This window comes from Chiloscyllium plagiosum, unplaced genomic scaffold, assembly GCF_037043375.1.
Source record: "Chiloscyllium plagiosum isolate Xiang-an unplaced genomic scaffold, Cpla_swu_hap1 HiC_scaffold_8, whole genome shotgun sequence".
Classification (NCBI taxonomy): Eukaryota; Metazoa; Chordata; class Chondrichthyes; order Orectolobiformes; family Hemiscylliidae; genus Chiloscyllium; species Chiloscyllium plagiosum.
This window is the reverse complement of record NW_028270146.1, coordinates 19,970,733-19,994,273: the sequence shown is the minus strand read 5'-3', so window position 1 is coordinate 19,994,273 and position 23,541 is coordinate 19,970,733. Positions and strand designations below refer to the sequence as shown.

The 23,541-nt window shown below is 41.9% G+C and overlaps 1 protein-coding gene across 2 annotated transcripts in view; it reads left to right on the top strand.

The window, feature by feature from the left end:
- LOC122553379 (exportin-1-like) overlaps window positions 1-23,541 on the top strand; it is an 83,535-nt gene that overhangs the window by 7,439 nt on the left and 52,555 nt on the right. The window contains exon 1 of one of the 2 annotated variants that reach the window (XM_043697062.2): window positions 13,371-13,389. The exons of the other annotated variant lie outside the window; for it this stretch is intronic. The gene's annotated coding sequence lies outside the window, so the exon portion shown is untranslated. Of the gene's footprint in view, window positions 1-13,370; window positions 13,390-23,541 lie in introns of those variants that run through there. 2 annotated transcript variants of the gene reach the window in all.

Genomic DNA, 23,541 nt, shown 5'->3' with positions numbered 1-23,541 from the left:
GTGCTAGCAAACCTACCTCCCAGGATATTGGTGCCCTTCTGGTTCAGGTGTAACCCGTCCTGCTTGTACAGGTCCCACCTTCCCCAGAATGCAGTCCAATTGTCCAAATACCTGAAGCCCTCCCTCCTACACCATCCTTGCAGCCACGTGTTCAACTGCACTCTCTCCCTATTCCTTGCCTCACAGTCATGTGGCACCGGCAACAACCCAGAGATGACTACTCTGTCCGTCCTAGCTTTTAGCTTCCAGCCTAACTCCCTGAGCTCCTGAATGACCTCCCCACCCCTCTTCCTACCTATGTCATTGGTGCCAACGTGCACCACGACTTCTGGCTGCACACCGTCCCCCTTAAGGATTCTGATGACACAGTCCGAGACGTCTCGGACCCTGGCACCCGGGAGGCAACAAACCATCCGAGAGTCTCGCCCATGTCCACAGAACCGCCTGTCCGTCCCTTTAACTATAGAGTCTCCTCTAACTATTGCTCTCCTCCTCTCCCCCTTTCCCTTCTGAGCTTCCGAGCCAGACCTCGTGCCAGAGACCCGGTCACTGCAGCTTACCCCTGCTAGGCCTTCTCACCCCCCCCACCAACAGTATCCAAAGCGGTATACTTATTGTTGAGGGGAATGACCACAGGGGATCCCTGCACTGCCTGCTTCCTCCCCTTCCCACCTCTAACTGTTACCTAGCTACTTCTGTTCTCTGGCGTAACTATGTCCCTGTAGCTTCTATCTATCACCCTCTCAGCCTCTCGAATAATCCTCAGTTCATCCAACTCAAGTTCCAGTTCCCTAACGCCGTTCTGTGAGGAGCAAGAGCTGGCTGCACTTCCTGCAAATGAAGTCGGCAGGAGCATCGGTGGTCACCCCTACCTCAAACATCCTGCAGGAGGAACATTCCACTGCCTGCGCTGCCATTGCTCTACATTTAATCTCCAAAACAAGAACACTGAGTAGCTTACCTGTGGACTTTAAAGTTAAGTTAGAGGAGGAGGATGGGAGGGAGGCCCTACTTTGTAGGGCCTGGGGTCCAGAACACACCCACTCAGATATCAATCACTTACCTTCCCGACCAGCTCTGCACTCCAACTGCACCTCCGCCCAGCTCGCGCCCAGCTCTTGCTGACCTATATTGCCTCCTGATCCAGTCAATACATCATTTTTTCAACATTTATTCCTAGTGTTTAAATACTTGTCCCTCAGGTGACGCAGTGGTTAGCACTGCTGCCTTGTGGTGCCAGGGACCCAGGTTTGATTCCAGCCTTGGGTGACTGTGTGGAATTTGTATCTTTTCCATTCATAGAATCCCTACAGTGTAGAGACAAGCCATTTGGCCCAACAAGTCCACAGTGGCCCTCTGAAGAGTAACCACCCAGACCCATTCCTCTATCCTATTACTTACTCTACATTCATTCTGACCAATGCACCTAACCTTCACGTCCCTGAAAACCATGGGCAATTTAGAATGGCCAATTCACCTAATCTGCACATAAACAGAGTATGTTCTTAATTGTTAATTATACTCCTCTGGAAATTGTACTTTTCCTCCATTTGGTCTGCGGATTGTTTTTTTTTTAAAAAAAATCATTTTGTAAGAGCTTTGGATTGAAATACAACACTCAATACTAATGATAATGAAAACCATAACCCCCAGAGTTTTACAATTATCTGCATGGGTTTCCTGTACGTGCTCTGGTTTCCTTCCACAGTCCAAAAATGTACAGGTAAAGTGTACTGGCCATGCTAAATTGACCTATGGTATTCAGGGCCTGTGCAGGTTAGTTGGATTAGCCATGGCGAAAACACAATGCGGCATTCACTGGTTTAGGGTGGGAAACTCTTTGGAGGATCAGTGCAGACTTGGTGGGTCAAATGGTATTTCTGCACTGTGATTCTACAATAATGAGCAGTAAGGAAAAATGCTTGAGTTAATATGTTTTAATACTTAAAACCTTGAGTTGCTCCAAAAGCTACTTGCATAAGCATAGCTTGTAAACAACTATTACTTCACCCTATTTGTTTCACAGTTCAAAATTGTTTTCTCCAGATATAACCCAAATTTCAAAGGACACAATCTGTAAGTACATTGCTAAGTGTTTTTCATAATTCAAATCGATGAAAATTTCAGAAATACATTATTATATCTGACTGAAATCTGGTGAAAACGTTTTTGTTGGAAGTTTGAAAAAGTGCTCAGTATGTTAGGACTGAGGAAAGCTACCAGTGGTGAACATATTGCTGCTTAGATTGACAGCCTGAACTACACTGTAGCAAAGAAACTTGAAAAATGAGTACTTCGTGAATAATCATCAAGATTCTAAATTATGCATGGTATTCCCAATTGTTCAAATAATAGAATTGGCTTTGCAGAATTGTAACACAAATTGAATCAGTTAAAATGAGTTGGGCCCTTTGATCCTGTGCAGCCATGTAAGTGAAAGTTGACACTGATGTAAGAAGCATCTTTAGGCTGTATTTTGAAGCTGGAGGAAAATGGAAGCAGATGAGGCATAGGTGTAGAAGTAGGCTGTTCAGTCTGTACTGCTATTTGATTTAGATTATGGCTGTTTTGATTCTTGATTCCACTTTCTAGCCGTTTCCAAAATGTCTGACTCTCTGAGCCTTGAATTTACTTCAACACCCTGTCTTGACAGCCTTCTGTGATAAAGAATTCCACAGGTTCATTACCATCTGACAAGAAATTCCTCCTCGTCTCTATTTTTTTTGTTTTTATTTTTTACTATGCAACACTTACTCTGAGGTCCAGAGCTCTGCAATGTTCTCTACTCTTGTGTGGTCAATACAGGTAGATGTTGTAATAAATTTATTATATTTAATAAAGGTAAGCTGCTCTTTTGGAGCCACTGGCTTATTTTTAAATTGTGTCCCCTGGTTTTAGACTGCCTAACCAGGTGGAAGTTTTCTCTGCATCTATCCTGTATATCCCTTCAAGGATTTTGTAGGTTTCAATGAGATCACCTCTCATTCTTTAAAACTCCAGAAAATACAGGCATATTTTGCCCAATCTCTCGTCGTAGGACAGTCTTCCCATCCCAGAACAAGTCTGGTGACCTTTGCTGTACTCCGTCTATTACGATAATATCTTTCCTGAGAAAAGAAGAAAGAACAGTACAGCGCAGGAACATGCCCACTAAGATTGTGTCTTTCTGAACTGAAAACCTTTTGCCTTTGCATTGTCTGCATCCCACTATTCCCTGCCTCTTCATATATCCGTCAAAATTCCTCTTAAATGTTGTTGTGTCCATCCCCTTCTTCTTCTCTGTCAGTGTATTCCAGGCACTTGCCACCCTCTGTGTAAAACAAAACCTTGCCTCTTGCATCATCTTTAAACTTGCCCCCCTTTTTATGTTAAACCTATGTCCCAAGTGATTTCCATTTCTCCCCATGGAAAAAGACTCACTATTCTATCCATGTCTCTCATAATTTTGTAAACTTCTATCAGTTTGCCCCTCATCCTGTGATGAAGTGAAAATGAGCCAAGTTTGATCAGTCTCTGCTCATAGCTAATATCCTCCAAACCAGGCAACATCCTGGTAAACTGTTTCTGTACCCTCTTCAAAGCCTGTACATTCTTCTGGTAGTATGGTGACAACTGTGCACAATATTTCAAATATGGCTTAATAAATGTTCTATGTAACATGACTTGTCAATTTTTATATTCTGTGCCCCAACCAATGAAGGCAAGCATGGTGTATGCCATCTCAACCCCCTTGTTCATTTGTTTTGCCGCTTTCAGGGAACTGTGGACCTGTACGCATGGATCCTTCTGGAGTTGGTGCTCCTCCGGGTTCTGCAATTTACGTGTCCTGCATTGATCTTCCAGAATGCATCACCTCACATTTGTCTGGATTAAACACCATCTGCCATTCTTTGCCCGATTCTCTAGCTCTACATCATGTTGTATTTTCTGGCAATCCTCCTCATTATCCATGGCTCCCCCAATCAGACCACCTACATTATCCTCAATCACATATATGACAAACAGTAGGGGTCCCAACACTATTCCTTGCGGAACACCACTGGTCACAAGCCTCCAGTCTGAAAAACACCTTTCCACCACTTCTGTTATGGCTAAGCTAGTTCAGTATCCCTCTTACCAGTTCGCTCAGATCCTACATGACCACCTTTTAATCAGCCTTCCATGAGGGACCTTGTCAAAGACCTTGTTAAAATCCATTTGGACATCTACCCCCCTGCCCTCATCAATCATCCGTGTCACTTCCTCAAAAAAACTCAGGTTTGTGAGATGAGATCTTCCCTGCACAACGCCATGCTGCCTTTTGCTACTAGCCTTCTCCAATGATTTCCCTGCCACTGACGAAGTTTCACCAACCTATAATTCCCCAGATTATCCCTGTTGCCCTTCCTAAACAAAGGAACAATAGTGGCTAATCCCCAGTCCTCTGGGACCTCTCCTGTGATGAAAGATTGATATTATTGCACACTTCTGGTGGCAGGTGGGACTTGATACTGGGTCTCCTGGTCCAGGGGTATGACCACTATAATTGCAACCCAATCCACACCCACCCCACATAAGGAGACCAATTCTACACACAGTACTCCAGTGTAACTAGGCTCCTATGTAATTGAAGCAAGACCTCACAACTCCAAAACTGAAATCTTCTTGCAATAAAGGCTAACATTCCATTAGCTTTCCTCGTAGCTTACTGAACTTGCTGGAAGAGTTGGGTTCCTTTTTGTACATCATTTCCCAAACCCTCACCATTTAAATAGTCTGCACATCTGTCCCTTGACACTATTTACCCATATTATGTTTCATCTGCCATGTTCTTGCCCACATATCATGCCTGCCAAATCGTTCTGAAACCACGTTATATCTTCCTGCCAACATATATTCCTGCTTTGCTTTGTATCCTCTGTTAATTTAGAAATATTATATTTGGTGCCTATATCAAACTCATTGAAATTGTGAGCAGCACCCATACTAATCAATCTGCCAATATGAGAATGACAGAGCAAACTATTGCAGATGCTGTAATCTGTACTGAAAATTACAAATGCTGGAGATAACGGCAGGTCAGACAACATCCAACTCTGATGAAGAGTCATCTGAACTCAAAACGTTAGCTTGCTCTTTCTCTATGGATGCTGTGATCTCCAGCATTTGTTGTTTTCAGAACATAAGAATGACTCATTTCTTCCAACTCTGTTTTCTGTCTGCTTGCCATCCTTAATTCATGTCAGTACATTTCCTGCTATCCCATGTGCTTCAATTTTGCTAACCAAACTTCTGAGGGGGTTCTTATCAAAAGCCTTCTGAAAATTCAAGTACCCTACTTCTATTTCTGTCAACTTCCCTTTTTATCAGTTGTTAGTAATATCCTCAACTCCAGTATTTGTCATAAATAATGTCTTCCATTCACAAAATCTTGCTAAGCTTGATCAAATCATTTTTATCCAAGGGTTCACTTATTACATTTTCTATAATAGATTTCTAGCATTTTCCCTTTTACTGAGGCAAAGATGACAAGACTGGAGCAGTGTTCCCTCTAACTTTCAGAACAGCTGCGTTGGCTTCCAAAACCTGTGACACCTGGAACCTATAGTCAAAGCTGCAATGGATTCTCTGAGCTGATTGACTGCACAGCTTAAAGGTAACATTGATCTGTAGCTCCCTGTTTTCTCTCTTGCTCCTTTCTTAAATAGGGGTATGATATTTCCAACCTTGCAACCATTCCAGAATCGATGGAATTTTTGAAGATGGCCACCAATATGTTGATTATCTCTAGCCACTTCAACACTGTTTGAGATGTACGCTATCAAGTCTTGTGACTTTTCAATTTTCAGCCCTATTAATTTCTCCAGTACAACCTTTTTGCTGAATTTCCTTCAGCTCCTCATTCTCCTTAGTCACTTGAATACCTAGCGCTGGGAGATTTCTTGTATCTTCATTGAAAATGGACACAAATTAAATCATTTAGTTTTTCTGCCGTTCTTCTATTCCCTGTTACAAATTCTCCTGACTGTAATAATATATCCACATTCACCTTAGCCAAACGTTTCAGTTTGCACTCCTTTAGAAAGGTCTTGCAGTTAATACAAATGCAATATAGAAAAACTAAATTTTTTCTTATTATTAGTTTTTTGGTCTTCCTTTGCTGTTTTCTTTAAACTTCCCAATTCTCAGATTTATCACTACTTCTGGCAACTTTACAAGCCTTTGTTTTTAATTTTCCACAATTTTTAATTTCTTTTGTCAGCCATAGTTGACTGACATTTGGGTTTCTATACCTTGGAAAAAATGTGTAGTTGATGTAAGCCACCAATAGCTATTTATATACTGTCCATTGCCTTAGTACAGTTATGTATTTTAGTGTATTTTCCCAATCTAGCTCAGCCTCCTGCTTTCCTCATCTCCCTTATTCAAATTTAAGAATCTTGTTTCCAGATTAAACTTTCTCAGTTTCAAACATAATGTGCAAGTGTTTCAATACATAAATGGTATTCAAACACAATACCAAATCTGTGGTATTGTAGTCATTTATCCCTAAAGGTTCTTTTCTCAACAGATTATTAATTAGCCCCTTCCTGTTACATAATACTATATCTAAAATTCTATCTTGTAGTTGGTTCCTCAAAATTATCTTCAGATCCTCTGAACACTTGTCTTTCAGAGTATCTGTATTCAGTTGGATTACCCAGACTATATACAGATTGTTGCCCATGTTGCATATTTCTCTCATACCCTGATTTATACAATGCCCCATACTACCACTACTATTTGGCCTATAAGTATCTCCAGCCACTGCCTGCTATCACTTGCTGTTTTGAGCTCCATTCACATTCTACATGTTGTTGTTCCCACGATCTGTGATCCTTCCACACTAATGTAATGATCCCATCAAGCATTATCAGCACAATTCCACCTCCATCCTTTATCTGCCATTCCTAAACATCAAACATCTTGTATATTCAGTTCCCAGTCATGGTGCATGTTTCTGTAATGACAATTATCATAACTATTTATCTCTATTTGTGCCTTTTTTTAAATCCCCTACTCCTGTTGCAAGTAGTGCAGGCAAAGTGCCCTGAACCAAAGTTCCATCTGTAGACTCAAACGGAAATAAAAGATTGCACTATTCCAAGAAGAGTGACCGAGTGTCTTCATCAATACTTATGTCAACAACCCCATCCCCATTGATTGTCAGACTGTGTATTTGTTGCTGGATATGCAGAAATGCCCTCTTTAAACTTGAGTAAGTCAAAGCCCCTGTCTCCGGGCCCTTGGCAGGTCCATTGATTTCATTACTCTGTCAAAGTGAACTAAACTTGGTTACATGTTTCATCCCCTACCAACCACAATCCCACCATCACAAAGGCTACATATTTCCACCTCCTGTAACACAGCTGACTCAATTCCTGCCTTGGGCCATCCATCCATGGCCTTACCCTTTCCAATCTATCTCTGTTATCTCCTCTTTTCAGAAAGATATTTGCACTCCTCTAATTCCAGCACTTCGTGCTCCACTTTTAATCACTGCCATCAGCTACTGAGGTGTTAAGCTCTAGAACATCCTTCTTAAACTGTTCAACTTCAATACCCCTCTTTTCCTTCCTTGTAAACACTATTGTTTGATTTTGGTCACCTGCCTTAATGTCTCCTTATCAGTAAAATTTGCATATAATTATAATGTCATAAATATCAAGACTAGGCTAGTTAACCCCTTGAATCTAATATTGAACATGATTCTATACAATCATGACTTCTGTGTGGTCTTCAGTCAACTTTCCTGTCTGCTGCACCCCTCAGCACCATCACCATGATCCATCATGTTCAAAACCTCTGCGGGGTCTAATCAAATTCTAATCAGCCCTCTCAGTTCTCTGGGAAAGAAAACTCAAAATATTAATAACCCTCTAAGTAGAAATTCTTCCTCATCTGTCTTAGAAAATGCTGTCTTATTTGTGAACCTCGTGGTGCAGTGGTAATGTCACTGGCCTGGAGTTCTGGATTGCTAGTCCAATGTTCTGAGGGCAAGAGTTCAAATCGCAGTGTCTCTCTGTATATATACATACAGATGAGGAAGGGCACCACTTTGACTGGGACAACACATCCATCCTAGGACGCCAAACAGAGAGACACACACGAGAATTCCTAGAAGCATGGCATTCCAACTGGAGCTCTATCAATAAACGCATCGACTTGGATCTGATTTACCACCCCCTGAGAAAAAGATCAGGAAATGACATCACCAACCCAAAGAAACCCAAACATATAAATAGAAAGCAGGAATCATCATCAGTGCTTTTTCTGGAGGCTCATTGAAGAAGTTGCCTAGTATGGTGACGAAATGTCTGAAAATGAACCTTCCAGCTCAGCGAGCAAACCAACACCCCAGAACCTCAACCTGAGCTACAAATCCTCTCAAAATTCGCTACCATTTTAAAAGATGGCTGAAATTGATACTGACTCAGTAGTACTTAAGTATTGTAGAATTTGGCAAGTAAAACTTATTCATGATAGTTAGATTCATTACTGAAGCTTGCATTGCAGATTTACTAAGATTAAGTTCACAACATCCATTTGATGTCATATTGGAACCCAGGCCAACCTTCAGCTACTAACCATATGGTATACAATCTCATCCTTTTTATATTACTGTTATGACATGGAGCATTTGTACCTTGTTCCAGAATGCTCTGAATCTGTCAATGAGTCAAATTCTTTGGTCCTTGTCTACATTTAGTTTGCTCATCCTAACTTGTGTCTCAAATTATTATTTCTCCGTTATGATCTTTAGCTTTTAATGAAAATCTCATAAGCAGTGTAGAGAAACAATAGCTCTAATGTATGGTTGTGTATTTTCTAATTTACTGCTGTTTTCATAAACTGTAAAACTTGTAGGATTTTGCATTCATAGGAGATTTAAATTTTTTTGCATTTTTTTTCTACAGCTTTCTGAAATCATGTCAATCTGCTATCTTAGATTTTTGGAATAATAAGTATTTTCTGTTTTTAACTTCTGCCTTTTATTTCTTTTTTAAAAAATAATGCATGCAAGCCATTGTATAAGCACTCACTTTCCAACGGGAATTGTTGAATGACCAATAGGTTATTGGCACTTGCCCTAAGAAAGCAGTTGCCACCCCAAAGCACAAGTGAGCTGTCTCTGTATTATCAAAGATGATGTCTTGCAATCTATGCTGCTCAGTACATCGTGAGAGGCATTCGCCATTAAAATTTGCCATATTAATCCATCTACATTAACTGAATTAGTTCAATTTCACAGTGAAAGCATGAACTGAAAACAAGTATGCTGAGATGTATAAATGACTGAAACCAGAATAGAAGAGTTTGTTGGACTTGAGTCATGTGGCACAGAACATTTCAGGAAAAGATGTAAATAATGTTAGATTAGATTCCCTACAGTGTGGAAATGGGCCATTTGGCCCAACAAGTCCACACCAACCCACCGAAGAGTAACCCACCCAGACCTAATTCCCTTTGACTAATGCACCTAACACTATAGGCAATTTAGCGTGGCCAATTCACCTAACCTGCACACCTTTGGATTAGAGCCATAGATGTACAGCATGGAAACTGACCCTTCGGTCCAACCCGTCCATGCTGACCAGATATCCCAACTCTATCTAGTTCCACCTGCCAGCACCCGGCCCATATCCCTCCAAACCCTTCCTATTCATATACCCATCCAAATGTTGCAATTGTACCAGCCTCCACCACATCCTCTGGCAGCTCATTCCATACACGTACCACCCTCTGTGTGAAAACGTTGCGCCTTAGGTCTCTTTTATATCTTTCCCCCCTCACCCTAAACCTTGCCCTCTAGTTCTGGACTCCCCTACCCCAGGGAAAAGACTTTGCCTATTCGGAGCACCTGGAGGAAACCCATGCAGACACCAGGAGAATGTGCAAACTTCACGCAGACAGTCCCCGAGGCTGCAGTCGAACCAGCGTCTCTGGCATTGAGGCTGCAGTGCTAACCACTGAGCCGTGGTGCTTCCCTAAGCAAAGTATAAAGCTAAGATCTTCATATAACTTAATATTGTCTTTGGGAATACACTACACCCTTAACTACGGTCTAAGTTACTGCTGGGAGTTCAAATAATCTTGTAGATAGACGTCTAGGCTGTGATGCAGGGGTGATTGGTTAGCATTGGTTATGTTTTGTGATGGTTTATTCTGAAATAAAGCAATCCAGATCTATGACTGTAGATGGTGGGAGTTAGTTTGTGGCTTTTGTAATGTGGCCTTGGGATGGTCTTGGCATTGAGAGAGAGGATATGGGAGAATCTCATCTGACTGCTGACATGAATTTTCTACATTAGCTTGACACTCCGTCCAGTGGAAGTAAACATCTTGACAGTGGGTTAGCCTGTTAAGAATAACTAACAACACTTCTGTACTATTGTTCGTGCCCAGTTGCAGCAAAAATCATCTGGTTTTCAAATCATTGAATCTAACTGACGTGAGTTCCCCTGTTGTTTTGATATTAAATGCATGTTTGGTCAGAAATGTTGCCCGGACCACCTATATGGTATATCAGAAGAGAATGTGTAATGTCCTTGGCACCTTCAGTGTATATTTTGCCATCTATTATATGAGGCAATAATCCTAGACTATCTGCTCAACCACCTGAAATAGGCCTTAAGTCTGGAACAACTCTCCAATAATATCCTCCATTTCTGAATGTATATTTCCATGTCAGATGGAGATTTAAATGAAGAGTTTTAATTTTATTTTTTTGTGCAATAGATTTATTTGGTGAGAGAAAAACTGAAGTGGGATTCATAATGCAATAAGGTATCATGTACACTTTTTGTGGAAGTAGTTGAGCTGAAGATTTCTTAAATGGTTCAGTGGGGACGTTGTTGGTAAAGCCATCATTTATCTCCCATTCCTAGTTGTCGTTAAGGAAAATGCCAGAAAGTTACATTCTCCATTTAGAACAATTAATATGATAAACTGGTCAGGATTGTGAAAGTCTGTAAACGAGCACAAGTGAACAGACTGGGCTGATGAGTGGCAGGGCTGAAAATGTGTTGCTGGAAAAGCGCAGCAGGTCAGGCAGCATCCAAGGAGCAGGAGAATCGACGTTTCGGGCATGAGCCCTTCTTCAGGCTCATGCCCGAAACGTCAATTCTCCTGCTCCTTGGATGCTGTCTGACCTGCTGAGCTTTTCCAGCAACACATTTTCAGCTCTGATCTGCAGTCCTCACTTTCTCCTGATGAGTGGCAGGTACAACTGAATTTGTAGGAATCTGAAGTTAGATTAAAGACGCAAAACGTAGATGAACAAAGGTATTGTGGTTTATGGATGGGTGCATCAAAGTGGCAGGATGTGTTGTCAAGAGTGTAAAAAGATAAACAAAACCATCTTTATTCTAAAGGCTGCCATACTGTAGCTTCAGTTTAGTAAGTCTGGTAAACTGATAATAGGAGAAAGATTTAAGGAACTCTGAAGGATTAATTGTACTGATCAGTGAAATTGTCATAGGGTAAGTACAGAACTGTACTTAATCACTGAAAAGGAATTGAATGAGAAGTTGATTGTTCAAAAACTATTGGAATTCTTTGCCACAGGTTAATCGTGAAACAATCCATAATTGTTTGGTCAAAAGGGAGTTACTCAAAAACCGGTGTAGTAAAGGGTACTGGGATGAGCAAGACTGTGGTATTAGACAAGCTGGTTTTACAAGGAGAATAAGCTCAGGATATGTTGCTGTGAATTTATACTGTCATTGTATGAGATTTGGAAATGTTCTGAAATGTAATCATAGAATCCCTACTGTGTGGCAACAGGGTTTTTGGCCTAACAAGTCCACACTGAACTCACCCAGACCTATTCCCCCTACGCTATTGCTCTACGTTTACGCCTGGCTAATGTACTTAACTTGGATATCCCAGAACACTATGGGCAATTAAGCTTGACCAGTTCACCTAACCCCCACATTTCTGGACTGTGGGAGTAAACCGGAGCACCTGGAGTACGCCCATGCAGACGTTCAGCATGTGCAAATGCCACACAATTGCCCGAGGCTGGAATCGAACCTGGGTGCCTGGCACTGAGAGGCAATAGTGCTAACCACTGAGCCACTATGCTGCCCTAAAATGCTTAGGCATGAGATGGAAAAATGTAATCTGGGATATAGTGGTCAGCAGAGATGTGAAAGTGTACTCTCGGAGCAGATTGCCTTATTGATATGCTGGAAGCAATTGGGACTCTGGTCGTTTTTGCTGTAGCATTTTATTCCAGTAAATAGTGATGAAACTGAAACCATTGCCCATGGCTAAATTACATGTTACTTAGTTGGCGGCACGGTGGCACAGTGGTTAGCACTGCTGCCTCGCAGCGCCAGAGACCCGGGTTCAATTCCCACCTCAGGCGACTGACTGTGTGGAGTTTGCACGTTCTCCCCGTGTCTGCGTGGCTTTCCTCCGGGGGCTCCGGTTTCCTCCCACAGTCCAAAGATGTGCAAGTCAGGTGAATTGGCCATGCTAAATTGCCCGTAGTGTTAGGTAAAGGGGTAAATGTAGGGGTATGGGTGGGTTACGCTTCGGCGGGGCGGTGTGGACTTGTTGGGCCGAAGGGCCTGTTTCCACACTGTAAGTAATCTAATCTAATCTAGTTGTAAATGAATTTTTAGATTTTGTGTAACATCAAGCTCTCATTGAAAGTTAACCCCTTCATTAAAAACCAATGTTTGGAGAAGATTATGAGAATTTATGATCTTGACAATAGATTACTGTTAGCATTACAACTAGAAAAAAATTAATGGGGATATCTAATTTTGTGCTATGACCTATCCAGAAGGGATGCTGATTCCTTGATCATAAAGTGTACCAGTGAATGACTGTATACCAATTAAGCATTTCTTTTTCGTTCCAGTAAGGTTCAGCTTGGGAAGGTTTCTGGTTGGTCCAGTTGTATCTTGACTTTATTTAACTTCACTTTTAACTGTCCTGTCACAATGGCACTGACTCTCTTCACTGCATGCCGCCAGAACATTGTAATGCTGGGCTGAAGATGTATGCAGACTAGAGGCGGAATTAAGGGAGGCAGAGTTTTAATGGTAATCCCTCACATTTTACACTAGGTGATTCTTTTAAAACTTTATGCCGATTCACAGATAAACAACACAAAATTATGTTTCCTCAAGAAGAGAGTCTTATCAGACTCAACAGTAACTCTAACTCTATTTCTCTCTCCATTGATGCTACTGGACCTGCTGAGTTTCTCCAGCACTTCATTTTTATTTCGGGTTTCCTGCATCAGAGGTATTTTGTTTTTATTGCAGTACCTGTTGGTGGGATTTGACCCCTTGCTAACTCTGCACTATAATCACCAGACTGTCTTAGGTGGAACTTCCAGAGGAGACCACTGCGGTATGTAATTTCTGCCGCTTTTCTCTTCAGCATTTGTTTGATTCAAACATAATGAGCTTGATTTGTGCTGACCTCAAAAGGTGTCCCACTTTGAGGTGACCGTCCTCTGTGTACTTTTTGCAAATTGAAACCAGAATCTTACAGATTTGTGTGCTGCTGCGCTATAAAAACCATTGCAGTTTGTAATTTCTTTTTACTTCTGAGTTTTTTTCCTTCTTACAGAATAATGAGCGTTGATTCCAAGATACATTTTGTATGACACTTTTGTCAAACAACTTAGATCAGCTGCAGATTGGATGCAGCTTCTCCACTCTCCCCACAAAGAAAATGGTATACGCTGTACCCTGTCTATCCAAGGGATATTCTTCACTTTTTTAATAGAGCAGAGAAAGCTAAGTTGATTGATTGATTGAGTTTGAACTCATGAAGAATGTAGAATAGGAAACTTTATTGAAGATTTGATAACAAGAGGGAACAATTTTTTAATTAAATGACGGGCAAGGGAATTAAAGCGTAGATGAGAAAAACAAAAGTATCCAATGTGTAGTTAGGATTTGACGTGAAGATGGCATAATCTTACTGGTCCATAGAGCTGGTCTCTCATTATAAAGAGATTAGATTACTTACAGTGTGGAAACAGGCCCTTCGGCCCAACAAGTCCACACCGCCCCGCCGAAGCGCAACCCACCCATGCCCCTACATTTACCCCTTACCTAACACTACGGGCAATTTAGCATGGCCAATTCACCTGACCCTGCACATCTTTGGACTGAGAGGGGAAACCGGAGCACCCGGAGGAAACCCATGCAGACACGGGGAGAACGTGCAAACTCCACACACAGTCACCTGAGGAGGGAATTGAACCCGGGTCTCTGGCGCTGCGAGGCAGCAGTACTAACCACTGTGCCACCGTGCCGCCCACTAATTGGTGGTTTAATTTGAGGGGGACCACATTGCATTTTTCTTTTGATGTGATATTGATTTTGAGGGACAAATATTGCTCGGGATACTGACCATAACTGTCCTGCCCTTCTTGGGAATAATAATAAATGTTTGACATCCATTTCAATGGATGGGGCCTTGGTTAATTGTCTCATCTGAAAGAGAGCACCCTGATAGTGCATCTCTGCTTCAGTACTAGAATAGAGTTCTGTTCTTCCTTACTAGCCATGCTCACATCCCAAGAACAAGTAGGAGAAAAGAAATCTGACAGCATTTATGGAGAGAGAATTTATGTCAGTGATCTCTAATCATGGCACGTTCATCTGCTTCTTGAAGGGAAAGAAATTAGAAATTAACCCAGCAACAAGGTAAGCAGGTTTGTTGGGGAGTGGGCGGGGGGGGGGGGGGGGGGTCTCATTGAACAGAACCTTGGGAGTGTCATGAATTAAATTAATTTATTGTGATGTGTACTGAGGAAGAGTGAAAAGCTTTGTGTTGCCAGCAATACAGGCATATCCCATAGTTAAATAGCATAGACAAGTAAATAATAGATAATGGGCTAACTTGAGAGTTTGAGAAGGAAAATCTTTTTAAGAGGAATTCTGCATTTAAGTAGCTTGTGACAGACTGTTGTATGAGCAACTTTCAGTTGTGAAATTATATTGTGGAAATATTCTAAACTTTTCATTATATATGTTGAGGCTTGAGACTACTATCTTGTTGTCGCAAACATTCAAAACATTGGTTGGGGTTAGATTTCACAGCGTGCTGTGCAACTAATTAAGTCCTTGTTTTTTTTTATTTCCCCAGTTGTTTTTCAGCAAATTCTTTGTGTAAAACCAGTTTGGTTTTATTAAGTATTATGTTTGACTATGCTTGCTCAGCCTCAGGCTAGGGAGGACCCATAATTTTCAGGTGACCGTGCTGAATGTTTGTCTTTTTACATGTGTGGAATGATGGATGAAAACGAGAGAAAATGCTGAAAACACCGAACTAACTCGGTATAATCTGTGTAGAGGGACATTAATATTCTGTACGCTAATTAAAGATCATTGATTTATTTCATAAGCTTTTGAGAGAAAAACAAACAAGCATTTTGATAGATGCCATTTGCCTGGAGGACTTGTATACCTCGACAAAACATTTCCATAGAGCGATTTATTCCACGTTCTATAAAGAAAACGTATTTCTTTTTGGAGGAAAATTTGTCCTGAGTTTATTGCTGACTTCATTTTTTTTTTTAGGTGCATGTTCTATATTTTCTGACTTGTCATTACATAGGTTTTTAAAAATTTTTGGCTTTAGATGTGGGGGAGACACATGCATGGGCAATATTTGGACTGCATTATCCCTTCAGCCCAATGCTTTTGTGGAAAACATGTTGCTGTTGGCAATCCTGCACTTGTACTACTGGTTTTGGTTTGGAGTTGTTCCTGAAATGTTCCTCAGCATTCCCATTACTATCCTAAACTCCGGGATGGTTCCTATTTAGCTGAACTCTGAGATGGTTTGTGACAGACTCCAATACTTCTCACCACTATTGCACGGAGAATGGTATCAGAATCTTGGGATTTAACTCCATCAGGAAAGATTGGACAAGTAGGACTGAATAGTGTAAATTTAAGGGAAGCTAGATAAACTCATGTTATCAGTTTGGGGGCCAGGTTGCTGTGAATACTGTTTGCTGTATCATAGAGTTCCTTGCTTCTACTTCATCTTGTATTGACCTATGTCCCATTAGATGTCCTATTTACCTCTCCTATGGGAGGTGCAGTTTGCTGAGGAAATTTGAGATGAGGTCTTCTGGAATAGAATGATGAAACATGCAACATTGTAAAACTTAGAGGACTGTATATTCTTGGGGGGGATCAAATATGCAAATCTTAGAGAGGGAGCCAGCTGATTGGTTTAAAAGATAGTGTGTGACAATAGTTTTTTAAAAATCTGGTCAAGAGTATAAAAACATGCATTTGAGTAGTGGCTTTGACATAGTAAAATATCACGAGGTGAGTCACAGGAGCTTATCAAACAGACATTGATACCAAACCATAAAAGAGATACTGTGAGGGGTAATATTTAAGAAGCATCTTTAAAATAAGACATGGGATGGAAGTAAGGCCATTGGGCCCATCGAGTCCACTCTGCAAATTGAGAGAGATTGGTTTAGATGGGATTTTGAGGCAACAGTAGGCATGACCGCCAGTGGTGGAGTGGTGACAGTCAGGAATATGGAAGAGTCCAGAATTGGAAGAATGTAGAGGTGTTAGGGTAGGGACTGGAACGGTTGTAATACTGCTGTAGGAGGGTGTAGATGTGGAGGGATATTAAAATCAGGCTGTTAACTTCAAAGTGGAAATACTGCCAAACTGGGAAAAAGTATAGGTCAATGATGAAGGAGTTGATGCATGAAGAGCCACAAGAGCATGTACAAACTTCAATTAGTTCACAATCAGATATGTTGAGTCCCATTTTGGACATATTAATGGGTGCAGAAGAGATTGTTCAGCAATGTGTGGCTTATGCTAAGAGTTACTCAATAAATGTTTGAAGAGGATACACAAAAATGTTATAAAGTTTCTTCAGAATGGAGCTTGAAATTGGATTTGGGATTCAGGTGAACTGATTAAGTAAATAGAACAATACAGTGCGGAACAGGCCCTTTGGCCCTCGATGTTGCGCCAACCTGTGAACGAATGTAAGCCCATCCCCCTACACAATCCCATCATCATCCATGTGCTTATCCAATGATTGTTTAAATGCCCCTAATGTGGTTGAGTTAACTATATTAGCAGATAGGGCATTCCACACCCTTGCCACTCTGAATGAAGAACCTGCCTCTGACATCTATCTTAAATCCATCACCCCTCAATTTGTTGTTCTGTCCCCTCGTGCACACTAACATCATCATCCTAGGAAAAAGACTTTCACTGTCTACTCTATCTAATCCTGTGATCATCTTTGTATGTCTCTATCAAATTCCCTCTTAGCCACCTTCTTTCCAAATAGAACAGACCCAAGTCTCTCAGCCTTTCCTCGTAAGACCTTTCCTCCAGACCAGGCAACATCATGATAAATCTCCCCTGCACCTTTTCCAATGCTTCCACATCCTTCCTGTAAATATAAAATCTTTGAAAGGAATGGAGTAGTTCAACTTGTTGATGTAAAGGTTTGTTGGGGCATGCAATCTGGCAGGGATGTAGCAATGGAGAATTCAGTTTTTAAAAAGGAAAACTTACAAATATTTCAAATAGGATTTAAAAAGGTATGGGGTAGGGTTACGGTGGCACAGGAGGCTGAACCATTTCATTTTCTTCTGTCTGAGCTGGACAGAGGATCAAATGGCAGGCTTTCCCATTAAATTGTACAGTTCCTTTAGTATCTCTGACCCTGTGATATGAGGAATGTACTTTTTACCAGTAGCTGTCTAAGTCCGAGCTGTAGGGGACAGAGTCCTTCTGTGTATTTAAGGCTGAGAGCGATTCTTGCACAGAAGGAAGAATCAAGGGTTATAGGGAAAGGGCAGGAAAGTGGCTTGAGGAATGTTGGATCAGCCTATTGAATGGTGAAGCAGACTTGAGGGGTCAAACTGCCTGCTCCTGTTCCTATTTATTGTGGCTTTAGAATGATGGAAATCTGGAGAAATCTTCACATTTTAGGTGTTTTTTTAAAACCTCTTTCAACAGTTGATAGATCAGTCAGCCTTAATTGCCTTGTGTAGAAGATGGTGGTGAGCCACCTACTTGAACCAAGGCAGTCTATTATTGTTTTTTTATTCTTGGGGAGGGGTTTCCAAGATTTTAATCCAGTGACAGTGAAGGAATAACAGTATATTTCCAAGTCAGGAGGGTCCATGGCTTGGATGGGAGCTTGCAAGTAGTGGGGCTCCCATGTATTAGTTGCCTTTGTTCTTCTAGGTGGTAATGGTGGCAGGTTTGGAAGTCTGAGGAGCCATCCACCAACTGTACAGTGGCAATCAAATGGACACTTTTTGTCTGGGGTGGTGAAAGTGAGGACTGCAGATGCTGGAGATTAGAGTTTGGAGTGTGGAGCGGGAAAAGCACAGCAGGTCAGGCAGCATCCGGAGAGTAGGAGAATCGAAATTTTGGGTAAACCAAAATGTTGATTTTCCTGCTCCTCTGCTGCCTTGTCTGGGTTGGTGTTGAGCTGCTTATGTTGTTGGAGCTGCATGCATCTAGGTAGAGTATTTAATCAGACTGGTGAATTGTACCTGGCAGGTAGCAGAAAGCTCTGGGGAACCAGGAGGTGGGTTAATAGCCACAGAATTTTGAGTTTCTGACCAGTTCTTCATTTATCTGTCTGAAAACACCTGTTTTTCTTAAAAATACAAGTACATGATCCGTCTTCCCACTACAGTGGAAAAAGATGTTGGCAACTCCTAAATTATATGTTGATTTTTGTTCTTTAATCAGAGCAACAAGCATTGGGTTGTTGTCCCCACAAATTAGATTTTCACTCTGCTTGCCGAGTGTCTAAGAGTCAGCTGTTGCTCAGTGAAATCGCCTGCGTGTAAGCTGGAGTGACTGTAATCTTGGAGCAGTTTGAGATGCTCAAACATTCTGACTTCGGTCTCGAATGCCTTGAATTTGTTGTGGTCTATTTTTTAATACAGTGAAGATGCAACAATTAAAATGAACTTGACCACAGAAGGTGAAGAAAGGCGGTAGTAATAAAGGGGTATAATGTCTGAGAGCCATTTAAAGTTGCTGCCTTGTTGCATGTTTGGTGACTTTGTAAGTTGTGCCTTTTTTTTAGGCGCTTTCGTGACTGCCTCAATTGAATTTGCTTCCACAGCACTTAGTGCACTCATTGTATGGAAAGGGTTTTGTTTTCTCTGATCACCCTTGCACATGACTTTAAATATATGCCCTCGTTCTTATTCTTTTTACAAGCAGAAACAGTTTCTTCACCCTGTCTACTCTGTCCAGCCTGTTCATGATTTTGAAAGTCTCTTTCCAATCTCTGCCCTCTTTCCATGGAGAGCAGTACCAACATCTTTAATCAATCCTCATAACTGAAGTTTCTTATACCTGGGAATGTTGTTGCAAACTGCTTCTGCACACTCCAGTAAGTTTGCAACTTTCCAAGAACGTTGGCACCCACACCTATACCTAATAATCAAGCTGAGGCGTAACAGTTTTCTTGAAGTTTAACATCAACTCGTTGCTCTTGTACTCTGTGCCCCTGTAAATAAAGCCAAGAAAAGTATGCTTTATTTACTGTTCTCTCCACCTCGACATTGGGGACTCAGGATGCCAACTTGCAGAACGCCCCAGAGAACATCTCCACCGCCCTGTGGCCGAACACTTCAACTCCCCCTCCCACTGCACCAAGGACATGCAAGTCCTGGGCCACTGCCTCCACCAAATCCTAGCCACCCGACACCTGGAAGAACAGCACCACATCTTCCACCTTGAGACCCTACAACCACATGGCATCAATGTCGATTTTCACCAGTTTCCTCATCTCCCCTCCCCTTCCCCCCACCTCATCCCAGATCCAACCCTCCAACTTGACATCGCCCTCTTGACTGTCCTACCTGTCCATCTTCTTTCCCAACTATCCTCTCCACCCTCTGCTCTGACATATCACCCCCCACCACCTGCATCTATCTATTGCCTTCCCAGCTACCTTCACCCCCCACCCTCCCAAGCCCCAACCCCCCCTCCTATTTATCTCTCCAAAACCCCAACCCTCACCCCCATTCCTGATGAAGGACTTATGCCCGAAACATCGACTCTCCTGCTGCTCAGGTGCTGCCTGAACTACTGTGCTTTTCCAGTGCCACACTTTTTGACACTACTCTGTCCTGCCATCTTCAACAATCTGTGCACTTACACTTCCAGGTCCCTCTGCTCCTGAGCCTCCTTATTGTAGAATTGTGTTTCCCAAATTAAATGATATGTCAGTGTTCCTCATACTGAAGTGCATTACCCCACCCTTCTCTGCATTGAACAGGATATGTTACCTACCTACCCACTTCAAGTTGTCAGTTACCTTTTTGGAGTTTTACACTTCTGTTCACAGTTTACAATCTTCTGAAGTTTTATCATCTGCAAACTTTTGAAATTGTACCTTGCACATCATCATTAATATATTTAACAGAAAGAGCAGGGGTCTCAATACCAGTCCCTGGGAGCCTTCCTCCAGTAGAAAAATATCCATGGATCATTGCTCTCTAGCTGAGGTGAGAGAAATCGCTTTTTTTTTTATCCTTCTAGTTTAAGAAATGCAAAGGCAATGTGTTAACTTTTTTTTTCTCAGCTTTGTCCCACCTTGTTGTCTTTCTCTGGCCTGAGATGAATTAAATCACTCATAATCCTGGGATCCATCTATGCTGCAAGCTGATTGGTATGTCAGACAGTGCATTCTGGTTGTTGATTGTTGTAGACGGAAAGTTTGATCTATTCCATGCAGATCTTGTGAGGACGTTCAGCCCCCACAACATTTGTGGCTGATGGTTCATTAGTTAGGATACTAGGGTGAAGGGCATTTTTTGATTCAGGACTTGAAGTGCAGCCTAGTGTGAAACTGTCTGGTCTCTGAAGCTAACCACATTCAGCCATAGGAGACCTTCTGGATAAAGCAGGTGCGGCCAGCTAATCCAAGTGGACTTGTGGCACTGTTGTAGTGTCCTAACCTCTGGGTCAGAAGCCCAGGTTCAGGTTCCACCTTAGATGTGATGTCATGATGCATTCAAAGAGAGAGATAAACATTGCTTTTTGAAAAGAAATCAAAGATGCTTCTTGGTCATAGCTCTGTAACCAGGATGTACTCAACCATGTCCTATTCTGGGTATGTGCACAACCGATTTTCTCGCAGGTAGTGAGGACTGCAGCTGTTGGAAAGTCTGAATCGATAAAAGCACAGCTGGAAAAAGCACAGCAGGTCAAGCAGCAACAGAGATGCAGGAGAGTCAATGGTTCAGGCAGGACCCTTCATCCGGCCAAGGGAAGGGGGCTCAGAAATAAATGGGGGTTGGAGCTGGGGCAGAGATAGGTGGGATGGTGATAGGTGAATGCTGGTTGGAGGTGATTGGTCAGTGGGAAGGGTGGAGTGGATAGGTGGGAAGAGGTATGGTCAGGTCACGGGGGTAGGGTGGAGAGGAAGGACTGGCCTATTTCTAACATCTTGTGAAATTTTAAGAAAAAACAAAAATAACTTGAAATCAAAAAACTAATGAATGTTTATTGGAAACAAATCTGCGTAGTTTAAAAACAATATGCAAAGACACTGCATGGACACTGGAATTCTCCCTCCTTAGCAGTCTTTTACTTACTTTACCCCAGAGTTGTGGGTCCTGAGGTGGCTAAATAGTTAAAATACTGGAATTAAACCCACTGTCATAGGTGGGGTAGGTAGTGCTTTGAGACAGGTGAGTGTTCAGGGTTCTCCTGGCTTGGCTTCCATCTGGCCTTGTTGGAGTTAGTGAAAATGGTTGGTTCCTTTGCTGATGCTGCTTCACTACGTTGGATGGTCCTGGAGTTAAGGAAGGCTGTGTCATCATTCCGAGGCTGTTCTTCATCTTCCTTGATGCAGTGCTCTTCCCCCGTTTCCATAAGCGTCCTGCTCGCATGGAAACTGTTAAACCTGCATCATCTCCAGCGCAGAACCAAGACTGCTTCTCTAGTATGCAGATGTTGCTCACTTGTGTGAATGCCCAGTCATAGGCTATTATTTGACACATTTGAAGAGGCAACTGAATGTATATAAGACTTATCACTCAGAAGCTAAAAGCAGTCTTAACCAGCCTGCTGTCGCTATAAAGCATTGCCTTCTCCAACAATCAAGATCTATGGCTAACCACTGGACTAGGTACATCAATTCCTACACCATGGGTGCCTCCTCTCAGTGAGGACAAATAAAGATAATAAATATTTCCTCCAAAGTGCCAACACAGCATTTGGCCGTCCCCAGAACAGTGTCTTCAATGACTCAGACCTCCAAACGTGACACCAAAGACGACAGGGCAGCCCTATTGTGCACGTCAATGATGGGGTACATCCAACGCTGTCTCATCCATTAAGAAATAATGTCATCAACAGTGCCTCAGTCACATGCTGCAGATCCACAGGCAGTATAGACACTCTAATGTTCATCATTCCTGATGAAGGGCTTTTACCCAAGATGTTGATTCTCCTGCTCCTCGGATGCTGCCTGACCTGCTGTGCTTTTCCAGTACCACGCTCTTGGCTCTGATATTTAGATCCCTCCTCTCCGGCCAACATGATCAGTGTTCAGGCACGGGATACAATTAATCTGCTGCATTGGACAGGACATGTTATCTGCATGCTTGACACACAACTTCCAAACAGCGATCTACAATCAGCTTTTTCATGGTGAGCAGTGACCAGGAGGGCAGTGAAAACACTTCCTGAAGACAATAGGGTTCACCTGTAGGAAAGAGATTTTTGTGATGCTATGTTCTGTGAATAAATCAACCCATCAAAAGCATAAGTATTTTGTTTTATGCTTCAACTGACTTGGAACTGGAGTTAACATTCACGTAGACTGCCCTAACCCTCCCACTTTATAAAACTATACTGTAGATCAGGGAAAGAAGAAAACTTATTTATAGTAACACCTTTGACCATGTGTGACCCCAATAGTAATATATTTTTAAGTACAGCACCTGTTGTGTATGAAAGGGACATTTTTTCTTTTGGGGGGGATGGAATTCAAAGTTTGTGCGAAGATTTGTAGCTCGGGTGCTCGTTGTTGTGGAGTGTAAATTGTAAAGTGCAAGTTGGACAGTGTATGACTTGAGAGTACCCAGTGAACTTTCTCTATTCTGCAAAATGCAGATCAAGTTGGATTGTGTGGTATAAACTCGTCTGTGCAAAACTGTAACTTTTCAAGAAGTGAGACATAATGGCACTAGGAGTCTGTGTCTTGTGATAGCCTTCAGGTTAGTCCAGCTGCATTTGGCAAGTGCAGTGCAGCCATAGACATCCAACAGGAACTTCCCTAGAGAAAAGACAAACTTTCTAACATTTGGGGAAAAAAAAGAGGTAGGTTCCTGAACAACTAGTCAATTTTCGATTCAGTATCAATCTGTGGATAACATTGTGTCACTATTGCTAAAATCAAAAGACCTGTGGTAAATAACACTCTCCATCCCTATGCTTTGGACTTGTGTTCTATAGGAGTTGTTCTACCTTCTCTGTGTTTTTCAGCCAATATTTTATTACA